We start from the raw sequence: 20,585 nt of genomic DNA, 5'->3' as shown, positions 1-20,585 counted from the left end.
TAGGAAATGAACAGATATTTTCCGAAAGAACAGATTCAAATGGCTAATGGACATACAAAAAGATGCTCAGGTTTCCCAGCTGTCAGGGAGATACAAATGACAAACACGTTGAGGTTCCACCTAACTCCAGTGAGACTGGCCTACATCCAGAACTCTACTAACAGCACTTGCTGGCGTGGATGTGGGGAGAAAGGCACCCTCCTTCACTGCTGGTGGGAGTGTAAGCTAGTACAAGCACTGTGGAAATCAGTATGGAGTGGGCTTAGAGAATTGCAAATAAACCTGCCATATAATCCAGCTATCTTGCTCTTAGAAATATGTTCAAAGAAAATGAAAACTGCATATGTGACAGGGGTCTGTAATCATATATTTGCAGCAACACAATCTACAGTTTCAAAGAATGGAAACAATCTAGATGCCATCCAAAGAGTGGTGGTTAAAGAAACTGTGGTACATCTACCCCCCATGGAATATTACTCAGCCATTAAAAAGAATGAAATCATACCATTTGCAACTAGATGATCCCAACTAGAGACCATTATGCTCAGTGAAATAAGTCAATCCCGAAAAGACAAATACCGTATGTTCTAATATAAGGAAACCATCATGCAAATTGGAATGTATACAATGGAGTAATGGAGACTACCATACCCAGATGTGAAGACACAATGCAGCATGCATCCCTACTTCCAAACAAAAGATGGACTCCCGATGAAATTCTTGGACATATCTAGACAATGGGTTGATGGAATGTCTGACATTATTTGTACCAGCAATGCCAGGGCATATTTGTATAGCAGACTGATGGAATTGTAACTCCTTATGAAGAAACGTACTGTTGTGACAATGTGGGGTACCGGAGTCCAGCTCCAGCTGAGTTCGGAGCTCGGGAAGGGTGCATGGAGTCGGCGATAAAGAAAGACACAGACACAGACACTTGGTGAGTTCTCACAACAGTTCAAGAAAAAGCTGTCCTTTTTATCTACTCAAAACCCCTCTCAAGCTTCTGTACAAGCAACTATTCTATTTTTACTTCAACACTAGGGGGCATGTACAGACATTTGGTCACTCCGTCTGCACTTCAAGGCTAAGCAGGTGCTCCTAAAGATAATTCTGCAAAATACTGTATTCATATTCTTCAAAGCAAGCCATTATTTATTTTTCAATGGTAGCCATGGAGCAGCAGCCAGGACTCCAAGGCCAAGGCACGTGTGATTACCTGCTAATCAGTAGTACTTTCCCACCACATTTCTACTTATACAATTTACCCATCATTTAATGGGAAAAATGGTTACAAAGGAAAAATGTAAAATCTAAAACAGAAATTTCAAATGTTAAATTCCCCTACAACTATAGATTCTACAAACCCATAAACAATGAAACAATAATCAAAAGCATTTTTCTTTAAGAAAAGCATCCTTAATTCCTCTAGCTAAAAATTATAAAAGCAGCTAAAACAATTACATTTTCTATGCTCCAAAAAATTGCAAAGACAGGCTAGCCTTTGAGATAACAATGACTATATTTATTACTATAGCAGTTTCAGCTCTCACTCCCATCACTTCCATTAGTTTGTAAAATTCTTATTAAGCCATTTCCCAGAAGGCATGCTATATGTCTGGGCCCGATTTCAGGGCAATGGGTAGGCACACAATAAGGTGTCCAGAAATGGCATGGGTTTAATTGTACTCCTGTGCGCAGTTAAAGGCCCACTCACCAAGACATTATCAATAACTTTAACTTTCAAGCTCACATCAGTGGCAAAAACTGTCTCGCAGGGGCAAACGACAATGCCTCAATAGATTACAGAATTCTTAATGAGGTGCTAGAGTGTCCATGCAGCCAGGGGGTGAAACAGCGTCAAGGTGGTCGGAGAGACTTCCGCCGGGCCTTGCCTAACAGCTGGAAGCTCCCCCGGGCCTTGCCCACAGGGGAGCTGTGCCCGTCACACCTTCGTGTCATCCACACCCACTGCACAGACCCCAGCAAAAGGGAAAATCAGTAGGAGAGTGGGAATTTGGGGAGGGATCCCAGACTCAATGCAATTGTATCATAAAATTCAAAATTAAAAATAAAAATTTTAAAAAGTGGAGGGCAGACAAGTGTGGTGGTGTAGCATACTAATCCTCTTTTTGCAGTTCTAGCATCCCCTAAGGGAACTGGTTCAAGTCTGAGCTGCTCCACTTCCAATTGAGCTCTATGCTAACAGCCTGGGAAAGCAGAGGAGGATGGCCCAACATCTTGGGATTCTGCACCCACATGGGAGACCCAGAAGTTCTTGGTGCCTGCTTTGGATCTTCTTAGCTCCAGCTGTTGCAGCCACTTGGAAAGTAACCAGCAGATGAAAGATCTTTACCTCTGTATCCCCTTCTCTCTGTAAACCTGCCTTTCCAGTAAAAAATAGCTAAATCTTTAAAAAGAAAAAAAGGGTGGGAGGAGGGTTAGCACAATAGCTTATTGCTAATCCTCCGTCTTGCGGTGCTGCCATCCCGTATGGACTCTGCTTTGTGTCCTGACTGCTCCACTTCCCATCCAGCTCTCTGTTTATGGCTTGGGAAAGCAGCAGAAGACAACCAAAGCCCTGGATCCTGCATGCATGTGGGAGACCCACAGGAAGCTCCCGACTGCTAGTTTCAGTCTGGCTAAGGTAAGGCCTGATGCAATCATTTGGGGAGTGAACCAAAAGATCAAAAATATTTCTCTCTGTCTCTCCTTGTCTCTATAAATCTGCCTTTCCAAACAAACTAAATAAACTTTTAGAATAAGCTTTTTTTTTTTTTAAGTGGAATGGTGTTATGACATAGTGGGTAAGGTCGCTGCCTGTAATACAAGCATCTCATACATGTGCATATGGGTGCTGGTTTGAGTCCTGACTGCTCCTCTTCTGATCCAGCTCCCTGCTAATGTGCCCAGGAAATCAGCAAAGGATGGCTTTGGTGCTTAGGCCCCCCACACCATGTGGAAGACCCAGAAGAAGCTCCTGGACTCTGGCTTCAACTCCCCATTTGGGGAGTAAACCAGCAGATGGAAAATCTCCTTCTGTTCCTTTCTCTCTGTAATTCTTTCAAATAAATGAACACATCTTAAAAGCAAAAAAGTGGCCCCCTGGCACAGAGACTTAAGGTACTGCTTCCTGAGTCCTGGCTGCTCTGTTTCTCATCCTGCATCCTACCGTGTACAAGGACTGCAAGGGTCCCTGCCATCCACGTGGGAGTCTTGGACGCAGTTTCTGCTTCCTGGCTTTAGCATAACCTACACATGACTGCCGTGGCCATTTGAGGAATGAGCCAGCAAGCGGAAGATCTCTGTGTCTCCCATCTCCCTCTCTCTAGCTGTCACTCAGCCATTTGGATAAAAATGGCTTCAAAGGCAAATTGGCGGAAAGAGAATATTTTCCAGCTACTGCTTCACTTCTCAAATGTCAATGACAGTCAAGTGGGGAGTCAGGAACTCCATCTGGGTGTCCCATGCAGGCGGAAGGGACTCAAGCACTTGAACTATCATCTGCTGCCTCCCAGGTGCCTTAGCAAGACAGCTGGGTCAGAAGCAGAGCCAGGTCCAGCTATGGGATTAAATGTGCCAAGTAGCAGCTTGCTCACTGCACCCCAATGCCTACTCTGCAACCACGTCCTTTTTTTAAAGATGTATTTTACTTTTAATGGAAAGTCAAATATATAGAGAGGAGAAAGAGAGGAAGATCTTCCATCTGTTGATTCACTCCCAAGCGGCTGCAATGGTCAGAGCTGAGCCGATCCAAAGCCAGGAACCAGGAGCTTCCTCCCCGTCTCCCACGCAGGTGCAGGGTCCTAAGGCCTTGGGCTATCCTTGACTGCTTTCCCAGGCTACAAGCAGGGAACTGGATGGGAAGCGGGGCCACTGGGATTAGAACCAATGCCCATATGGGATCCCAGCGCATGCAAGGTGAAGAAAACTTTAGCCACTAGGCTACCACAGCAGACCCAACCATATTCTTGATAAGGAAAGAGAAGAACACCTAGTGCACAGGAGGATGGGGTCACCTTTGCTAGGACCATGGACAGCCCCACATCGTCGTTGGATGGCCATGTAGGGATAAATGGGCTGCTGGAAATGAATGTTCCTCTGATTGCTGCTGTAGCTGAGGTTGAAAACCAGGTCATTAGCTTGTAACAAGGATGTTGTGGGATTTAAAAAGAAGAAAAGAAGAGGCTAGGAAACTTTTACCCACAGTGGCAGGAACGTGAGGGGACTAAGGAAATGTATTATGATTCACAGGCAGCTCATGAGTGCCAGCTGAGGACTAGTCCCAAATGTTAGTTGAGACCCCGAAGCACAGCTACAGAAACGACTTGGCGACCTTAAGTCCCGTGTTCCAGTCCTCTCAGTTTCTAAGTGGCAGGACCTGTTGGATTCTGAAGCCACAGTCATTCCCTCTGCAGCACTGAACTGGTGTGGACTAGCCTGCGCCCAGAGCTGCAGTTTTGCTGAGGGAGAAGAATGATGTGGGGAGTTGAGCTTTGTATGCCAGAGAACGAGCCTGATGATGAACCACTGGCTTTAAGGTGAATGAGGGAAGACTAGGGAAAAGATGGGTGAGTACCACACCTCTTGGTGAAGATGCGGACGTCAGCAAGATCAGGCTGGAGTGATGGGAGGTAGCAGCTGGAAGGTGAACTTGATCCTAGGATGTTACTGGCAGCAGTTATTGGTAATGGCAAGGGCTAAGCTATCATCGGAAGAGTATGTGAAGTCGGGCAGAGCACAGGCTTACAAGAAAAGAGTCAGTCCAGGAGCTGAGAAGCCAGACATACCACCTGCTTTCGGTGTCCTGGGGACACCCCCTAAGAGGCACATCTGATTTCAGCTGGAGCTCTGAGGCACATCCCATGCCAGCTCAGACTCCCTCCGACAGCTGTCACCAGGCAAGAGGACCCTCCTTCTTGTTTTGACCTCAGGGTCATCTCTGTAATGGCAGGATTTCTATAGGGCAGTTACAAGTGCAAGTGCAGCAAATTATGACACGGATGATGCTTTAGAAAACGACCTCCAGCCTGGAGGCGCTGAAGCTGGTGGATAAGTGCCGAGAGGTGAGGGCCTTTGCTGGGCAATTTTGGGAGACCCTCGGGATGCTGCTTCAGTGAACTTGATGTGTCTCTGTTCCTAGGAATGAGCAGGACGGCACACCTTCATGGAGTCTTTCCCTGATTCTCTAACATATTCTCCCTGCCCTCTCCTTTCTGCCTCCTGGGTCACATCCCCTGTAACCCACTTACATATATCCTCAGGCCTGTTTCAGACTCTGCTTTCAGTAGCAATTGTACTAACTCCTCAAGGAGTTAATCATCTTCTACATGGATATTGAGATTACAAAGAGTTATGACAGAGACAATAAAAATGGGAGTCAGGACCCACATTCATTGAGGAATGTGGGCATATAATGGTGGCTGGGGAGCAGAGGTCAGCACATGGCTGACAAGGACTTTCATGAATTGATACCCCAGAGGCCCAGTGCAATGGCTCAACTAGCTAAGCCTTCTCCCTGCAAGTGCCAGGACCTCATGTGGATGCTGGTTCCTGTCTTGGGCACTCCACTTCCCTTCCAGCTCCCAGCTTATGGCCTGGGAAAGCAGCTGAGGATGGTCCAAAACTTTGGAACCCTGCACCTGTGTAGGAGATCCCAGAGGAGGCTCCTGGCTCTTGGCTTTGAATTGGCTCTCTGGTCATGGAAGATGTTTCTGTCTCTCTCCTTTTCTCTGTAAAGCTGCCTTTCCAATAAAAATAACTGTAAAACCTTTGCTGAAAGTAAAGAAGATGGAAAAAGGCACAGTTAACTCCAATCAATCAATGAGAGTTTTGGGAATTCTCTAGACTCTGCACAAGAGGGAGGGAACCCGGGGAAAGCATGGGCTTACCTACAGTATTGAAATTTTTGGGGAAGCAAAGTTGGATGCCTGATTTGGAGCTGGTGGATAATAATCACCTGTTCTGGAGGCCAGTACTGTTGTGTAGTGGGTAAAGCCACTACCTGCAATACGGGAATCTGTCATATAGGCACTGGTTTGAGACCCAGCTGTTCCACTTCTCATCCAACTTCCTGTTTATGGCCTGGGAAAGCAACAGAAGATGGGCCAAGGCCTTGGGTCCCTGCACCAACTTGGGAGATCCGGAAGAAGCTCCTGGCTTCTGGCTTCAGATCAGCTCAGCTCCAGCCATTCCAAGCCATTCCAGCCATATAGGGAGTGAAGCAACAGATGCAAGATCTTTCTCTCCGTATCTCCTCCTCTCTGTAAATTTGACTTTCCAATAAAAATAGGTAGATCTTCAGAAATATATTGCATCAACCTTCTCGCCAACTTTTGAAAAATTGTACCTTAGGAACACATTTTTGGAAGCTCTATTTTAGTTGTTTGGAAGGAAGACTGGCAGAGAGGGAGGAGCAGAGAAATATCTTCCATCTTCTGATTCGTTCCCCAACTGGCTGCAACAGCCAGAACTGGGCTAGGCTGAGCCAGGAGCCAGGAATTCTATCTGGATCTGTGGGTGGTAGCAGCCAAGGATCTGGGCCACCCTCTGTTGCTTTCCTAGCTGCACTAGCAGGGAGCTGGATCCGAGGTGGACCAGCTAGGACTTAAACCAGTGTTCGGATACAGGATGCTGAGGTCCAGGTACTGGAATAACCCGCTGCACCACGCTCCCTCCAGGAACATGGGCTTTGGAACAGCTGTTTTATTGGCTTGACCAACGTAGCACCTGCGGAATTGTCTGGGCGCTATCTTCTGCCATATCAATGACTGTGGACTGACAGACGAGAACTGGATCCAGACCCTTCCGATTTGTGAATGAATGTGAACTGTGCAAAGTTTCTGAGAACAACATTCAAGGAAACAGAGACAAAGATGTCCAGCGCTGGAATGTGTAGTTTTGACTTGTGGGATCATCTCTGGACTAAACTTTTCCCTTCCCTAAGGCTGCCTCAGCACAGCTCTGGGCTCTAGCTCCTCTGTTCCCTGGTCTGCGACAGAAGCCTCCCACTCTTCCCACGAACCCAGCTCTCTTCACGAAGGGAGGTGTGATTACACGGAGACGCTTCCTGGCTTCTCATATTTTCTGGAAACTGGCTGCTTACCCTCGGGATCCTTTTTGTTCTAGTGCCCATATTACACTGACTCTCCAGCAGCCAAAAACTTCGCGGCCAGAGAAGGTGCTATAAGCTCCGGTTCTGACACCCTCTAGTGGCGGTTGCTGAGTTTGCAGCCGCTGGGATCGGGAATAATCAAATCTCATCAATGCCTCCCAGTAGTAGTACTGGGCATAACTCCAACAGCAACCGCTGCTGTGGAGATTTCGTTCATTCTGAGGTTTAATACAGGTTTCAGCGCCTCAAAGAAACGCACAGACACACCCGGACACTTTTAATACCTGTTTCATGATCTATTCCATACACAAATACTTCATGTGCAAATATTCACTTTATTTGGTCTGATTTGTATTAAATAGAAGCAATAAAACTCTGCTCTCAGCCAGCAATAGCAGTTTGTATTCCTGCTATCATTTGGAGACTATGTCAACATAGAGCATTCCTTTTAAAGTCTGTGATAATACTTCTTATTCAAGCAAGTAGCATTTAAAAGCCTTTTCTGATTTATTTTTAATAAGATGTATTTGTTTTTATTGGAAAGGCAGATCAGATTTACAGAAAGATCTTCCACCTGCTGGTTCATTTTCCAAGTGACCACAATGGCCAGAGTTCAGCTGATCCAAATCCAAAACCAGCAGGATCCTCCGGATATCCCATGCAGGTGCAGGGTCCCAAAGCTTTGGGTCACCCTCTACTGCTTTCCAAGAACATAAGCAGGGAGCTGAAAGGGAGGTAGAGCAGCCGAGACCTGAAGCAGTGCCCATATGGGATCCCGGCACTTGCAAGATGAGAACTTAGCTATTGAGCCATCATACCTGGTCCCAGATGAGGCTCTTCATACCTGATGGCCTCTATGCATGAAATCAGAACCAAGTTTGTAATTTCTGCATCCCTGTATTTTCTTTCTTTCTTTCTTTTAAATATTTATTTATTTATATTGGAAAGTCAGATCTACAGAGAAAAGGAGAGACAGAGAGAAAGATCCTCCATCCACTGTTTCACTCCCCAAATGGCCGCAGTGGCTTGAGCTGAGTTGACTCAAAGCCAGGAGGCAGGAGCCTCCTCCAGGTCTCCCACGCAGGTGCAGAGTCCAAGGCTTTGGACCAACCTCCACTTCTTTCTCAGACCATAATCAGGGAGCTGGATGGGAAGTGAAGCATCTGACACACGAACTGGTACCTATATGGGATCCGGTGCTTGGAGGTGGAAGATTAGCCAATTGAACCATTGTACCAGTCCCCTCTAATTTATGTATTTATTTATTTTGAAGAGTTATTTTTTATTATTGGAAAGGCAGATTTACAGAGAGAAGGGAAGATGGAGAGAAAGATCCTCCATCTGCTGATTTACTCCTGAAGTCGCCGCAATGGCTGGAGCTGAACCAATTTGGAGCTAGGAGCCAGAACCAGCAGTCTGGAACCTCCTTGGGTTTCCTACGTGGGTATAGGGTCCCAAGGCTTTGGGCCATCCTCTACTGCTTTCCCAGGCCACAAGCTTGCAGTTGGATGGGAAGTGGAGAAGCTAGGACACGAACTGGCAGTCATATTAAATCCCAGATCATGCAAGGCAAAGAGTCAATCACTGAGCCATCACATGACCCACCCTTCCAATTAATTTTTAAAATTTTACAGTTCAGATAATTTACAAGGATGGACTGTACAAAAATAATGTTTACTAATATAATTTAAAGAGTTATTTCTTTCATGAAACAACTTTTTTTTTTAAGTTTGCTTATTTTCATTTGGTTTGGGAGAGAAAGAGAGAGATCTTTCTCTCTCACTTGCTCTTCAAATACCAGCAAAAGCCTGGGCTGGGCTTGGCTGGCATCTGCTGCTTCTCACACCAGCAGGAAGCTGAAGTGGAATAGCCAGGACTGGAACCAGGCACTCTGCCACGGGATGCAACTCTCTCGAGTGATCACGTCACTGCTGTACTGCACACTTCCCCAGAAACTCAGTTTCTTAATTGATTTAAACATGAAGCAAACCATCAGAGTGGTTTTTGTTTTCTGTCTCAAAGCAATTTTTTTTTAAGATTTATTTATTTACTTGAAAGGCAAAGTTTCCAGAAAGAGAGAGAATCTTCCATCTGCTGGTTTATTCCCCCAGCAGTTGCAACGGCTACAGCTGGGCTGGTTCGATGCCAGGAGCTCCTTTCAGATCTCCCACATGGGTGCAGGAACTCAAGCACTTGGGCCATCTTCCGCTGCTTTCTCAGGTCCATTAGCAGGGAGCTGGATTGGAAGTGGAGCAGCCAGGACTCAAACCGGTGTCCATATGGGGCGCCAGTGCCATAGGCAGTGGCTTTCTGTGCTAAGCTACAGTGTTGGTCCCATGTATAGTAGTTACATTGAGAAGGCTTTGTCTTGCTTTATTTTTGTTCAGTAGCCTACTTATTACTTATATCATTAAAACCTCTCAAGGCTTAAGAAGTCTAAATAACGAGATCAAACCAACAGGAATACCTACATTTTTAACACTGCCTCATCTTTCGCGTACTTTATGCTGTTAGTTTCCATGGGACGCCTCAGAGCACTCAGGATCTAGCCAGCTTGTGCCCCTCAGCTCCCCTGAGCTCTCAGCTCTCCACAAGGTATTGGATTCCAGGGGCTATAATTAGAAATGCTAATTATGAGCCAGTTGAGAACAGCTAAGGGGACACACAAGACTTAAAATATGTATGTGGTGATAGTAAAGCTAAATTGGAGACTGTGTTTGATAGAAAGGTCAAGTGGCTATTTTTCTCCTCTCTCTTTGAACAAAACCTGCCTGCTCCTAACACGGCATGGCAGTTGGCGGACCAGAGCCCTCCCGTTAACTCGTGCCCTTGAAGCACTCTGGGCCCCGGATGTCTACAGGGCCAGCTCAGACCCACAGGAATGTCTTGGGACATTTGCCTTGATATGATTTCTCCCAAATGATCCTGAGCCTTTGATAGAATTCTCGTATTTTATGAGTGTTTTACTTCAAGGAGTGGGCATTTTGGAAGGCCATTATTTTTGTTCCACACATACCTTATTATTATTTTTTTAAATCTTGACAATCCAATTACCAATTGAAAAATTGAATTGGAGATATAAAATGTGGAAGAACAGCAAAAAGCAAACTTAAAAAAATAATAAGAAAGGAAAAAGCATTGTGACATTGTGAGCTTAAGCCCCAGAGTGTTCTCAGCTCTTGTCTGGGTGGAGTCAGGCACCCTGGCCCTCTTAAGTCCGTGGTCCCAGGTGACTAACCAGTCCCTCTTCCTGTCCTTCCTGTCCCAAACATGTTCGACAGTGTCCAGTACCAAGTGGTTGAGAGAGGACATACATATCAGTGTTGCTGTAACAATAAAGGCTATTGGCTCTCTTAAGCCAAATGCATGCATGTATATAAATGCACGCATGTGCGCACACACACATGTGCAGGTGTTTAACCCTAGTGGTTAAGATGCTGGTTAGGATGCCTGGATTTCAGATTGAGTTGCCCAGGTTAGATGTCTGGCTCCTGACTTGAGCTTCTTGCTGAGGCAGTGGTAATGGCTCAGGAGGCGGGGTTCTGTCATCCACATGGGAGACCTGGGTTAAGTTGCTGGATTAAGGCTTCAACCTAGCAGTTGTAGCAAGTGTGGAGGGAACCAGGAGATGGTTGATAAGGGGGCGGGGGAAATTGTCCCAACATCAGTCAAGCCGAATTGTATTCACTTTCTTCAATATTCGTTTTCTTTTCTGTTTTCACACTTTGTTTAAAAGGGATTTATTTTATTTTTATTGGAATGTCAGATTTACAGATAGAAGGAAATACAGAGAAAAAGATCTTGTATCTGCTGATTCACTCCCTAAATGGCTGAAATGGCTGGAGCTGAGCTGATCTGAAGCCAGCAACCAGGAGCTTCATCTGGCTCTTTCACTTTGATGCAGGGTCCCAAGGCTTTGAGCTATCTTCTGTTGCTTTCCCAGGCCACAAGCAGGAAGCTGGATGGGAAGTGGAGCATCCAGGGCACAAATTGGTGCCCCTATGGGATCCTGGCACATGCAAGGCAAACATTTAGCTGGTAGGCTATTGTGCCAGGTCCTTTACACTTTTAATGGTAGAAAAATTCACGAAAGTAGAAAAAAAAAATTCAGTGGAACCTCACATACCTGTATTCTGTATTAAAGTAAACTATGTTAGTTTCTTGTTACTGTTATAACAAATCATCCTAAGTGCAGTGGCTTAAAGCAATCAAAATTTATTTCAAATTTTCTTCAAGAGGCCAGAAATCTCAAATCCAGGTACGGTTCAGGAGAGAGTCTGCCTGGTCTTTTCCAGTCTATACAGGCTTCGTGCATTCCTTGCCTGTTGGCTCCTTCCTCTGTCCTCAAAGCCAGCAGCGCTCTCTCCTGCTCCCATCATGTTATGGTCTTCTACTTTTTTTTTTTTATTTAATACTTTACCTCACTTGTCTCCTTCTTTCTTTTTTAATATCTTTTTTTTTAAGATGTATTTATTTTTATTGGAAAGGCAAATGTACAGAGAGAAGCAGATACAGAGAGAATGATCTTACGTCTGCTGGTTTACTCCCCAAGTGGCTGAAATGGCCAGAGCAGAATTGACCCGAAGAAAGGATCCAGGAGCCTCTTTGGAGTCTCTGATGCAGGTGCAGAGTCCCATGGCCTTGGGCCGTCCTCCACTGCTTTCCCAGGGCAAAGACAGGGAGCTGGATGGGAAGCGGGGCTGCCGGGATTAGAACTGGTGCCCATATGGGATTCTGGCACGTGCAAGGCGAGGACTTTAGCCACTAGGCTCACCCATTTAAGAATGATTGTGATTATAATGGGTTCACCTGGACAAGCCAGGGTACCCTCCCCCATCTCAAGATCTTTAATCATATTTGAAATCCTTTCTTGTTATGGAAGGCAATGTGTGAGTGGGCATCTTTAAAGAGCTTTTTATCTTATGCACCTACCAACAACTCTTGATTATTCTTACATAAACTCCAGCCCACTTGAAAGGTGTACTTTTGCTTTTGAAATAATCTATATGCTTGAAGGGCAAAGGGACAGGGAGAGAATCAGGATGAGACAGAGAGGTTTTCTATCCATGGGTTCACTCCCTAAATGACCTGGAGGTCTGACCAGATAAGTCTGAGCCAGGCAAATGCCAGGAGCCAGCCATTCCATTTTGGTCTTACCTGTGTATGTGGCAGGTACCCAAATATTTAGATCAACTTCTGTTGCTTTCCTAGGTACATTGTGTGGGATTTGGAGCAGCCAGGACTTGAACCATCATTTCTCTATGGGATGATGATGTCACACATGGAGTCTTCATCTGCTGCATCATGATACAAGTTCCTAATCTAGCATATCATTTTATCCACAAACATTTTAATGGATACATTTAAAAGATAAGAACTTATCTAAAAGATAAGAACTGTGTTAGAAAATATGCCAAGTATGTTAACCTATGATCAGCACAATGTAGGTGATCAGTATATCCCTTACAACTCTCTCCCTCTTTGTTTTTAATTGGAAAGGCACATTTATAGAAAGAAGGAAAGATCGAGAGAAAGATACTCCCTCCACTAGTTCACTCCCCAAATGGCCAAAACTGCCAGAGCTGAGTGGATCCGAAGCCAGAAGCTGGGAGCTTCTTCTAAGTCTCCTACAAGGGGGCTGTGTCCCAAGCATTTAGACCATCCTCCACTGCTCCCTCAGGCCATGAGCAGGATACTGGATGGGAAGTGGAGAAACCAGGACATGAACCAGTGCCCATGTGGGATGCCAGCACGTACAGGTAGAGATTAGCCAGTTGAGCCCTCCCTTACATCTCTTTCTCTCAGGTGGACTCTGATATACCCCGCTCTGTAATCTCCTCCCATGAAAGGCTTGCTCCCCCTGCTCCTGGGAGTGCTGTTGACAGGGATATTCAGTTGTTACTTCCCTCAAACCTGGCACAATAGCCTAGTGGTTGGCGTCCTCACCTTGCATGTGTTGGAATCCCATATGGGTGCCATTTCTAATCCCTATAGTCCCTCTTCCCATCCAGCTCCCTGACTATGGCCTGGGAAAGCAGTCGAGGACGGTCCAAGGCCTTGGGACTCTGAACCCACGTGGGAGACTCAGAAAACGCTCCTGGCTCCTGACACTTCACTTAGGGCCAATAAGCCAGTTCCTCCAAGACCATCCCCTTCTGGAAAGCCATATCTGGCCACTTAGCAACGAGATGGGTCAGCTTCCTGGAAAATCCACCTTGTTACCAGAAGGATACTAACAGAGGAGCAGTTAAAACCAGGTTGGGAATTACCCACAAGATCAGGATACCATTAAAGATCTTAAAACTTTTTGCTGAAGGAGAGATTGATAAATGGATCTTAGGGTCTAAAATTAGGATGTCAGTAGGTTCTCTTCCTTCTACTCTACGGGAGAATCAAATCTTCACCAGCTTCTGGTGGCCACCTGCATCTCTGGCTCCATGCTCTTACTCCAACAACGGCTTCTCTCCCCTCCTGCCATTGTCATGGCTTCTCTGCCTCACCTGTCTTCTCTTTGCCTTGTGATTACATTGGACCAGGCAAGATAATCCAAGATAATTTGCATCTCTCACTCTTTGACTCAATCACAGGGGAGGACTCAGCAAGGTCCGTCTTTTCCATGAAAGGTAACATAATCACAAGCTTAGGGATGGTGCGTTGAGGTCATCAGGTATGAAGATCTTCATCTGGCACCAGGTGTGATGGCTCAATATCTACATCTTCACCTTGCAAGTGCCAGGATCCCATATGGGCAGTGCTTCATGTCTCGACTGCTCTACTTCTCATTCAGCTCCCTGCTTATGTCCTGGGAAAGCAGTAGAGGATGGACAAAGCCTTGGGACCCTGCACCTGCATGGGAAATGGGGAAGAAGCTCCTGGCTCCTGGATTTGGATCAGCTCAGCTCCGATATTGCAGCCATTTAGGTAGTGAGTAAACCAGCAGATGCAAGATTTTTCTCTCTCCTGCTCTCTGTAAATCTATCTGCTTTTCCAATAAAAAATCTTCAAAAAAAAAAACGGTGATGTATTAAATATTAAAAATGATGGATCTACTCATTTCCTTCTCGTATGTTTTTCTGTTTTCCAGATTCCATACAAGCATGAATTAAAATCAGAGATCTCTGACTGTGAATCCATGGACAACAGAGGCTCCCTCCTCCCTTGTTCAATAGAAAGCTTCCCGTGGCTACCTCACAGGGAAATAGTCCTTGCTAGTTTTCACCAGCTGGTTGCATAACCTGCAATCCCATAACTGCTTTTGCCAAAGAAATCTGCTGAGTTGTCTTTCCAGGGTCCCTGGTGAAAACGGACAGAACCGGCTGCAGCCAATTTGGTAATGGGAGCCTGTGTTGGATGGCACTCAGGTTGACCTTCTGGTTGCTTAGGTTACTTGGCACACCTCCTGTGACGTTTCAACAGCCAACTTTGGCCATGCTATGTATCTGATGACATGACCTAAGGATGTTCCCACTCCTTCCTTCTTCACCTATCGTGTCTGTCACTTTGTTCTGTGTCAATTAGCCCTACTACATGAATTTCCAAATTCTCTTCTGTCCAGGATAATTGATTTGGGCTTCAACATTGTCTGCCCCTTTCTCCTGTATACCTATAATTAGGAATAAGAAATGACCTCTTTCTTAGAAGGTAAATCTAACTTTTTAAAAAGACTATTAATACACTGTCTGGTCTCTCTGCCTTTCAAATAGTTTTTTTTTTAAAGATTTATTTTTATTATTTTTTTATTGGAAAGGCGGATATACAGAGAAGAGAGACAGAGAGGAAGATCTTCCATCCGATGATTCACTCCCCAAGTGAGCGCAACGGGCCGATGCTATGCCGATCCGAAGCCAGGAGCCTCTTCCGGGTCTCCCACGCTTGTGCAGGGTCCCAAAGCTTTGGGCTGTCCTCAACTGCTTTCCCGGGCCACAGGCAGGGAGCTGGAAGGGAAGCGGGGCTGCCGGGATAGAACCAGCGCCCATATGGGATCCTGGGCGTGCAAGGCGAGGACCTTTAACCACTGCGCCACCACTCCGGGCCCTCAAATAGTTTTAAAAAGATTTATTTATTGGGGCCTGATGCGATAGCATAGTGGTTAAAGTCCTCGCCTAGCATGTGCTGGGATCCCATATGGGCACCAGTTCTATCCCAGCAGCCCTGCTTCCCATTCAGCACCCTGCTTGTGGCCTGGGAAAGCAGTCGAGGTTGGCCCAAAGCCTTGGGTTCCTGCACCTATGTGGAAGACCTGGACAAGCTCCTGGCTCCTGCTTCGCATTGGTTCAACTTCAGCCACTGAGGCCACTTGGGGAGTGAACCATCGGATGGAAAGTCTTTCTCTCTATCTCTCCTCCTCTGTGTATATCCATCTTTTCAATAAAAATAGATAAATATATCTTTAAAAATTTTGTTTTATTTGAAAGGCAGATTTACATAGAGGAGAGACAGAAAGAGCTTTTATTTGCTGGTTCACGCCTAAAATGGCAGCAATGGACACAGCTAAGCTGATTCAAACCCAGAAGCCAGGAACTTCTTCCAGGTTTCCTTATGGATGCAGGGACCCAAGCACTTGGATCGTTTTCCACTGCTTTCCCAGGTGATAAGCAGGGAGCTGGATGGGTAGTGAGGCAGCTAGGACAGGAACCAGTGCCCATGTGGGATGCCAGCTGTGCAAGGCAGAGAATTAGCTTCCAAGCATCAGCATCCTGCATGGGTGCTGGTTCCTGTCCTGGCTGTTCCACATTCCGCACGGCTCCCTGCCTGTGTCCTGGGAAAACAACAAAGGATAGCCCAGGTCCTCAGGGGACCCTGCACCCACATGCAAGACCTGGAAGAGTCTCTTGGCTCCTGGCTTTGGAGCAGCTCAGTTGGGCCACTGTGGCCATTTGGGGGAGTGCGCCAGTATATCGAAGATGTTTGTTTCTGCTCTCTGTAAATCTGCTTTTGCCATAAAAATGAATAACTCTTTAAAAAAAAAAAGTAGCTTCTGGCTTACAATGGGAGTTAAACCTGGCCTCTTGACAATTTTGCAGTTACAATAGTAAAAATAAAAAATGAAAGAAAAAGCGACATTTGTCAAATGCCATGTGCCAAACACCATTGCAATTGTTTTACATATGTAACTGGCTATGCATACAGAAGTATGAACATTTTCTGTATTAACCAAAAATGTTATATATGAGTAAAGCTGAAAACATGAGAAGAGAACTGGGTGGAGACCAGGCACAAATTTTGAAATGTCTACAGTGCATAGAGCAAGGACATGGTCTTTTTATGGCATTTTTGAAATGCAAAAAAGTTCTCAAAATCCAAGATTTGCTTGTGTAACTCATTTGGAAGGAAAAATCTGACCTGAACTGATAATAAGTTATTTATAGACCTTATCTGTTATAATTCATTTGGAAGGCAATATCTGACCTGAACTGACAGTTTATTTACAGACTTTCCTATAACCTTGCTTGGAAGTAAAAACTCTGAGCTGATGTCAGGCTATTTACAGATTTTTCTCTCTTTTACCATTAATATTCTCACAGTGCAATGTTTAATTATGGAGTTCTGCTCCACATGCTACCGCAATAATCTCCAATTGACTCTTGCTTGCACTTCATTTGTGAGCACACGCGCACAACGACACACACAAATATTAAGGTTAAATAGTTGCTTCTGTTTTAAAAACATCACTTAAGATGGTTGCTAAGGTTGGATAGCATTCCAATGCAGTGACAATCGCACTGCTTATTCTTATTCTTTCTGTTTTATGTAAAACTGAATAATGTTAATAACATACATGTTTATATGGTCTCTTACTTCCACCGACGATCAATTTGACAAAATATGCCAAGACCTGATGAAAACAAAGCATGTTTATTATTTCATGGATTGAATAAATTAAAAGCAAGGATGTGGAACCCATGTTTAATATGATCAACACAACAACCATCAATGTTTTGTTACTGAATGTCACACATACAAATGGTTTAGGCACTATTCAAAAAATGACAAAACATTTACCCAGAGAGATAACAACACCAATAGTCTTTGTACCTTTAAAAAATGTCATTTTCATGTATTTCTTACCATGAGTATGTGCGCTATATGAACTACATTGTGTAACAATTGACGCAGATTGTCACAGCTCGTCACTTACGTGTCTATTTGCATCAGTTAATAACATTAGAGAAATGCCAAGTCATGCAGCAGTTGGTTCAGGCTCAGGAGTAGGGTCTGCGAGTTACTTCCAGGTCGGGTGATAAGCAGGGAAGTCGAGACTGCTGAAAACACTGAAATTTAGAAAGATTCTGAAGCAGAGACGGCCATCCCTTAGGGAGTTTCCAAGAGTTAGCTTTTCTGGCTAGGAATGTATTTTATCACTTTTGAAGACAAAGTTTCTAACTTTAAAGTCTTTGTAGTTTTCATTTTTTGTTCCCCGAAAGACTAAATGTTTCCTTGACATTTTCAAGCTAAATCTTTCCAGATTGTTAATGGGAAACAAGTGAGTTAGTTATACATGAGTCTTGCATTTTGCTGGTTCTTCTTGCTATACAAGTACCAGCCCAAGATCATCCAATACAGTGCACTCTTCAAAGTTAATGGAGGCTTTGTTCTTAATTAATTCAAGGACAGTATAAAATCTAACAAACTACTCTGAAAATGATTTTATAACTTGTAGATTCCGATTTTTAATGTCAAGTTGGAAGAAAAGACTTTGTTCTGTCCAAGTTCTCTTAATAATAAAACAAAAAATAGGATTTCCACACACACAAAAATTATGGCACACTTAAAGCTTTTGGAAACCTACAAGCAAATCCTCAAGTTCCTCGCTCAAGTAATCTTGCTTGCAACTGTTCCGCACATAAAGGCCTCATTTAGAAACATTCTTATTACTTAACATTTTGGCTTAAGCTTAAATGAACCATCACATCACTTTATGCACTAAAATGGTTAACGCAATTTAAGATGAACAATTTCTGTAGGGGAAAAATTTACCATACGACTGGGACAATTTTTAATTTCTTTCTAGAAAAATCACATTTACCCAAAATATTTAGTAATTAGATACATCCTTCATCAGTTTTAGTTTTTCAAATTTAAATAAGGTTTAAATTTTAAGTACATTTTAATGAAATAATTTTAATATAAAATCATCTGTAGCTGATTTTTAAGAAATTTAGTTGATATGTTTTCTTGGAGCAACTGTCTTTATACTATTTTGGCAGTATCAGCCATATCCTCTATAATGATGCATAAGAAAATAGGTCAGCTATTTTGCATATAGAAATGAATAAAGGTCTCTGGTGAAGATTATACAGACATTTGGCAATCTTTAAGAATCCAGGACTCTGCAGTCACCGTTTGTTACAATTGTTTTATCACAGATAGCTTCTCTATAATAGGAAAATGAGTTAGCCCAACTTTAGCACGTGGTGGATTCAACTGATCACGCTTTCCTTCACGTCACATTCTGTCCCCGACTCCCTCACATGTGTGCACACCCAACAGCACATGGTGATTAAGGTGTCAGGAGACCAGAGTTCAAGGCCAGCTTCTGTTCAAGCAAGTGTCAGCCTTCTGGGGGCTGTGGCTTCCCACCGTTTTCTTCTAGTTCCTATACTTTATTATAAATCTTGCTACACATTACATCCTCTAGCCTCAATATTAGACTCACAGCATAAGTATTACAAAGGGTGCCCAATGAAAGTAAAATCATGTTTTAGTTATTTAACTTCACACATAGGCACACATGACTGCACTTTGAACTGGTGAATATTAAGTATTAGACTTTATGCCATTTCGGATTGATGGAAAAAAATCATGTCAGACTTTAAGCTGTAGTCTAAACTGGTTCACATTTTGGGGGACATGTATTTCCTCATCTGGTCAGTTACAGCTTGAAGTACTTCACGTGAAATCAATGTAATGTTATCAATAAAATGTCATTATAAATATTCAAAACTTTTATAGCAATTATAATTTATAATCTTATTTCTAGAAACACTATTAAAAATACTTACATGAACCTAGAAAATGTACAAGTATTAGAAAATACAATTGAATATTTACTTCAAAAATGCACTTTAAAAAAACACATTCAAACCTAACTTTTGATGTGATGGGTTCTCCGGGGACTTCCCTGTCATCATTTTTACTCTAGAGGTGGGCAGAGAATAAGCATCAATCAAGAATGTCCCCCAGGTCCGCAAAAAACTCCTGCCTTTTTTTGTTCTCTCTGCACAGGACTGAAAGGAAAGAACAGGAGAAAGAATTCTCATTCATTGTAAAGATAATGGTATGTGACCAGTTAATATCAACCTCACATTTGAATAACGCTTTCTTCAGTTACAAAGGCTTTTAATATGATTCAGTTGATTCTCAAAGTAAGTCCATGAAATACAATAAATGGAATTATTAGCTTCATTTTGCAGATGAGAAAAATCTGTAGTTTACTGGCTTAGTCATGGTGAAGTTTGGCATCAGGCATTCTGATCTCTTGTTAAACATTCTACCATACCAGTGTTATTTTCAAACAAATGATGCAACTATAATTTGTTTAATAGTAAAAATTTCATGATTCCAACATGCAGTGGTCTGGGACCCCCACTGTGATTATGAACAGGTTTAGGAAGCACAGTTGAAAAAATGTACAATGAAATACTTGATATTGTGATCAAAATGTCCCTTCCAGAGAATTTTAATCAATAAACTTCCCTCTTTCATACAAGTTTAATCAATAAATTACAAATTGGTAAGCTCAAGAGGTTTTTTATTCCCTTAACTGATCATTCTAATGATGAGAAGTAAAAGTCAATTTCAATGTCAAATGTATCAAACATCTAACCAATTTTCCTTTGTCCATAAGAGTCTCCATACTTTTCTTGTATCAGAAACGGGAAATTTGGAAACTCACTTGGACAAAAATACTATTACTACAAACATCTACACGAGCCTATATTAATGATTTTGGAGCTAGTGTAAAGTAAATTGCACATTTTCTAATATAAATAACTTTTGGTTTTCTCTTCTAGTTACAGGCAGAATATTATGACATCAAAACATCTGCTGATGCGTGGTCCTTTGTTTTTATTTTTACAAATATTTGCTTAAAATAGTTTGCTTGGATCCTTAGATATCTTATAAAGCATAAAGCTGCAGGTACAATGAATTAGGAAACAAAAATGAGTATAAAACTTGTTTTTCTCATGGTCAAGCAAAATTAAGAGAGGATAAATATTTTGGATGGAAAATGGTAAAAAATCTGGTACTTAAAACATAGAATTAGCTATTTGGGTCCTAGCTGATTCTTCTGAATGGTTTACTTTGCAACTGGACAGTATGCTTTTAAATGCTTTTTATTATTCAATACTAGGAAAATGTAATTCTTGATAAATGTAATTTATTTATAATTCTTGATAAATGTAAATTACATTTATCAAGAATATAATTCTTGATTAAGTCTTCTCGATCGGATTATACATATACAAAA

This window comes from Ochotona curzoniae, unplaced genomic scaffold (assembly GCF_017591425.1).
Source record: "Ochotona curzoniae isolate NIBS_2020 unplaced genomic scaffold, NIBS_Ocur_1.0 contig_2723, whole genome shotgun sequence".
Classification (NCBI taxonomy): domain Eukaryota; kingdom Metazoa; phylum Chordata; class Mammalia; order Lagomorpha; family Ochotonidae; genus Ochotona; species Ochotona curzoniae.
Note: the sequence above shows the minus strand (reverse complement) of the source record.